The sequence below is a fragment of the Lepus europaeus genome, chromosome 5 (assembly GCF_033115175.1).
Source record: "Lepus europaeus isolate LE1 chromosome 5, mLepTim1.pri, whole genome shotgun sequence".
NCBI lineage: Eukaryota > Metazoa > Chordata > Mammalia > Lagomorpha > Leporidae > Lepus > Lepus europaeus.
Window position 1 is genome coordinate 47004 of NC_084831.1, and position 5525 is coordinate 52528.

General features: G+C 57.4%; 1 long non-coding RNA gene across 1 annotated transcript; it reads right to left on the minus strand.

Annotated features, from left to right (window-relative positions):
• Window positions 1-648: 648 nt before the first annotated feature.
• Window positions 649-4441, minus strand: LOC133759333 (uncharacterized). The gene is made up of 3 exons (XR_009865886.1): window positions 2199-4441; window positions 1732-1789; window positions 649-1434 (listed from the first exon to the last, which is right to left on the minus strand). It is a non-coding gene; the product is annotated as an uncharacterized LOC133759333 (long non-coding RNA).
• Window positions 4442-5525: the final 1084 nt, after the last annotated feature.

The window sequence follows — 5525 nt, forward strand, 5'->3', positions numbered from 1 at the left end:
CGCTAGATTAATCCTCTGCCTGCGGCGCTGGCATCCATATGGACACCGGTTCTAGTTCCAGTTGCTCCTCGTCCAGTCCAGCTCTCTGCTATGGCCTGGGAAAGCAGTAGAAGATGGCCCAAGTGCTTGGGCCCCTGCACACACGTAGGAGACCAGGAAGAAGCACCTGGCTCCTGGCTTCAGATCAGTGCAGCTCTGGCCGTTGCGGCCATTTGGGGAGTGAACCAATGGAAGGAAGACCTTTCTTTTTTTTTTCTTTTTTTTTTTTTTTTTTTTTTTTTGACAGGCAGACTGGACAGTGAGAGAGAGACAGAGAGAAAGGTCTTCCTTTTGCCGTTGGTTCTCCCTCCAATGGCCGCCGCGGTAGGCGCGCTGCCGCCGGCGCACCGCGCTGATCCGATGGCAGGAGCCAGGTGCTTCTCCTGGTCTCCCATGGGGTGCAGGGCCCAAGCACTTGGGCCATCCTCCACTGCACTCCCTGGCCACAGCAGAGAGCTGGCCTGGAAGAGGGGCAACCGGGACAGGACCGGTGCCCCAACCGGGACTAGAACCCAGTGTGCCGGCGCCGCAAGGCGGAGGATTAGCCTAGTGAGCCGAGGCGCCGGCTAAGGAAGACCTTTCTCTCTCTTTCTCTCTCTCTCTCACTATCAATAACTCTACCTGTCAAATAAATAAATAAAATCTTTTTTAAAAAATTCAGTCTGCTGTCAACACTACCCAATACCTGCAGCTCACCTCTGTCTGACCAGCCCTGAGGCAGAGGGTCCCCAGCAGGAGAAGGGGCACCCAGGGAGGTTTGCTGAGCCCTCAGTAGGTGGTAGCAGGACCCACGTCCCCACCAGGTGCAGCGGGCATAGCACCTGGGCCTCTGGTACTTTTAGAAGTCACAAAAATATCTTAGGTTCAAATTTCCTTAACATCAGAAGAAAAAAAGTATGTAATAATAGTGAATCTGGTATGGATGACATTTTTCTTTATATCAATACAGTTGCAAAATATGATTCAGATTTTCAACTGAGTCAGAAATACCACAGGAGTAATAAGGCCCTGGGCAGCTGCAGGACGCGACACTGGGGGTGGAGCTTTTCGGAGGGGAACCACGCAGCTGTGTGGGCCCTGGGAGGTGCAGGAGGACCAAACCCAGACCTCGGAGCAGAGGTGGGGCCTCGCTGCTCCCCCAAGGAGCCCCTGGACTCAGGTTGGTCACATGGGCCCATCAGGAGGGTGGCCCAGGCACTGGACGATGTGGCAAACTCTGGGGGCATCCTAGAAACAATGGGTGTGAGTGAGCTGGGTTACATCACTGGGAGTGGGGTTTCTAAGAGGCTTGCTGTGGGGGGGACTTAACATGGTGACAGGAGACACAGACGGTTGGCTTGGGTAGGGAGCCTGGGGATGGGGAGATGGACACGCACGGCAGGCTGCAGACACGATCTGTAAAGGAGACCACAGAAATGCACACAGAGAAGTGTGCTCATGCACCCCACTGTCCAGCCACTCCGCATGTCGGTCAGCTTCCTGCCACTGCAGAGAAACGTGGCCACTCTGAAGGGAGTCTACTTTGCTCACAGTTCTGGAGGCTCAAAGTGCAGGCACAAGGGCCTCTGGGACCCTAACCCATCACAGCAGAGTGTGCACGCCCGTCACCTCTCCTGATAGAGCCCCCAGGAGTCTACCATGGGACTCTATCCCAACAACCCAATCCAATCAAATCACTTCCCAAAACCTCACCTTTAAATTCCATAGTTGGATTAAGTTTCCCCCTTCTTGGTACCGTTAACATAAGACTCTGGGGACAAAAATTCTGCATGAGTTCAGGGGCACAAATATTCAAATCATAGCATCCATCCATCATCCACCATCCATCCATCAATCATCTGCCATCCATCCATCTACCCATCCAGCATCCATCTGTCTACCCATCCACCCACCCATCATCTCCCATCCACCCATCCATCCATCCAACCACTCATCAACTCACTCACCCACCCATCCTCTACCCACTCATCCATTCACCATCTATCTATCCATCTACCCACCCATCATTTCCACCCATCCATCCATCTACCCATCATCTACCCACTCACCCACCCATCCACCCACCCACTCACCCACCCATCATCCACCCATTCATCTTCATCCATCCACCCACCTACCCACCCATCCATCATCTTCCACCCATCCATCTACCCACTCACCCATTCTTCTGCATCCATCCATCATCTGTCATTCGTCTACCCACCCACCTACTCAGCCAGTCTGTGTTTGAGGGTCATTCAAGCAAAAGCAGATCCTGAAGAAGGGAATGGGAAAGGAGGCACTGGGGGGCTGAGCTGAAAGGGCATGTGACCACCAGAGCAGTTCACTTAATATGCAGCAAGCACTTAGTACTGAGTCCTACGAAAAATCCCAATGTACCTGGGATGGAATAGAGCAGAAAGAGGAAGCAGGCCATCAGCATCCAGCAGCACCCGGCAAGCTGGCTGAGGACCATGCTCCAAGCGGAAATGTGATGATCCAGCCCACGTGCTGGTTTTGCCCTTAGCACTTAGGAATCAACCTGTCACATCTCTGTGGCCCAGGGGCTTGGGAGGCTGCACACACCACCCCTGCCCCTCAGATATAACTACCCAGCTGCTCCAATGAGACAGACTACAGCAAGGCTAGTCAGTCCAGGAAGGCCCCTGTCTGAGCAGAGCATCCAACTCCTCCAAGAGCTAAAAATACCTTCAGTCCAGCCTCTCTTGCTGGCTGCCTCGGCTTCCACACCTCAGGGGCTTGCAAGCAGTCCGCCTGGTTCCTTATCTGAAAGCAGGAAGCCCCCGGGGCCAATCAGGGGCTCCTGCACACCTTGGGGAAAGCACCAGGTTGTGACGGAGTGTACAGCCCTGTCCCTGCCTGTGGTAAATTTAGGCCCAGCCTCCACACAGGGCTCTGTGGGGGTCTCAGCAAACCCCAGGCTGCCTGGCTGTGGCCCATCCCCTTGTGCAGCCATGCCCCAGGCCACAGTGTGGGGGTTCTGTTCTCAGCTAACAATATCCCAGGCACAGCAGAGAAGAGAGGGTGTTCCCCTGGGAGAGCTGTCAGCCACAGAGACACAGGGACTCTGACACCCAGACAACAGTGACACCACCCACAAAGGACCTGTGCACCCTGAAAGCATGGCACCGACTCGACCTGAGCCAGGGAACGGGCCCACTGGCAGTGGGCGATTGGCACTCGGCCTTGGTCAGGGTCAGGCTTAGTCTGGGACCTTGGAAAGCCAGTCTGAGACTGGATAGACTTGTGGCAAGAAACAGTTTACTGACCCCAAGCTTGCTGACCCTAAAAATACCTGCCTTGACCAAGAAATCCCTGCCAGCCTCCAAGGGACCCCTCAGTGGAGTCTCAATCCCATTCCTCTTCTCAGAGCTGTGCCGATGCCAACCACGTAGTAGAGCCTGTGTGCACTGTGTGGGTGCAAGTCTCATTCCATCAAGAATTAATGGGAACCCAACTGGGGTTCACTTCAGTCTCTTCAAGCAGATCCCACCAAGGCCCCTGACAACAGGGCTGGGGCTCACAGCTGTGTGGGGGGCAGCGTGTCCCACGGCATGCACCTGTGTGTGCACTGCCAGGCTGTGCTGTGCATCCACGCGTCCTCGCTGCTGCTGTGTCACGTGCTGTGTGCTGCTCCCACACGGCCACGCTGGGGCCAGGGCTGTGCACCTGCAGGCTCCCTGGGGCTGGGCCACCAGCTTCATCTTACACATCCAGGGACACAGCCCAGCAGGGAGTCACCAGGCAACGCTGGCTGTTTTTTCTTTGTCCTGAGGCTCCACACCCTTGCCGAGGCCTGACCTCTGCCCCCCAGAGCCCCAGAGAACAAGACTGCTCCACGGATCCTCAGTGCAGCTCAGAGAACATGCCAGGAGGCCTCAGGTCCTCAACACCTGGATGCTGATGCTCAGAGGCCACAGCACGGGCCAGGGTCCGGTCCCTGTGCAGGCATGGCCCCCAGCCACGTGGAGTCCAACACAGGGACGTCAGCATCGCTCCTGAGTTGCCAGCACTGTCCTAGAAACACGGCAGCCATGGCATTTGGCAGCCTTACCGCTCAGCTTGGGCACCACCAGGGGACTCCCTGTGCCGAGCAAGAGGAGACCTGTGGTCTAAGAAGCTTCTGGAGCTGGGAGAGTGTGCAGAGTCTGCTGGGGAAAATGCTAGGAGCCACAAGGCCGGCTTGGCTGAGAATGGCCAGCAAGCCCAAGAGCCCTCTGTGACATGGGGTCCCCAGATTGCATGGGGGTGGTCGGTCCCCTGGTGTAGCCCTCACACACTGACCACTGAGCACCAGCGGGGCCAGGCACATGGGCGTTGGTGGGTGAACAAGAGCTCACAGGCAGCGTGCACCCCAGCAGCAGACGCACAGCCACTTCTGGAGTCCACTGGAAACCCCTATGCAGCCTGAGACTCTCCCTGTGGCTACCTGACCCCACCCAGACTTTTCCCCCCACCCCACCCCCCAGTGCCAGGTCCTGTCAGCAAGGTTTGCTCTGCATCCCACCTGGACGCCTCTCTCCTCTTTCAGTGTCCACCTGGTGTCCCTGGGCAGGAGCCTTCCTGTGCTCATGCTCCCCTTGGTGAGGGATGAGGGCAGGAGCTGACTTCTGTAGCAAAGTCCAGCCTGGCCTCGCAGGACTGTCTGGTGACCTGCGGTCCCGCTGCCTGCCGTTCTGCCCAGGCTGAGGCAAGGAAGCTCAGAGTGGGCGTGTGACAACACAGCTGGGACCAGCCCTCACCTAGGGTACCTGGGATCTGTGCTGGGGCTGTGGCCAAGGCAGGAGGAAGGGGCACACACGTGAGCTCACAGCCTTCCCCTGCAGGCCACCCCTGGAATGTGGGGGTGGGTGGCCCTGAGTGCTGGGCGCTGGCTGTGCGGCCTTCCTGGAGTGGGTGCAAGGATAGTGAGGTGCATGGAGTGAGGACCACCGGGGTCCTCCATTGACTCCTCCACATCCACCCCCAGGGCAGCAGGGGCGTCTGCGTGCATTCTTGGCCCAGGGAGAGCAAGGGCTGAAGCCACGTGCACCTGTTTGCTGGACTGGCTCGGAGGGAAGTCCTCATGTTGGGCCCCTGCACTGCAGGCCCGCTGAGCTGTGCATGCGTCCAGATGGGCACGCGTGTGTCACTGAGCTGTGTGTGTCCAGATGGGCACGCGTGTGTCACTGAGCTGTGTGTGTCCAGATGGGCACGTGTGTGTCACTGAGCTGTGCATGTGTCCAGGTGGGCATGTGTGTGTCGCTGAGCTGTGTGTGTCCAGATGGGCACGCGTGTGTCGCTGAGCTGTGCATGTGTCCAGGTGGGCATGTGTGTGTCGCTGAGCTGTGTGTGTCCAGATGGGCACGTGTGTGTCACTGAGCTGTGTGTGTCCAGATGGGCACGTGTGTGTCACTGAGCTGTGCATGTGTCCAGGTGGGCATATGTGTGTCGCTGAGCTGTGTGTGTCCAGATGGGCACGCGTGTGTCGCTGAGCTGTGCATGTG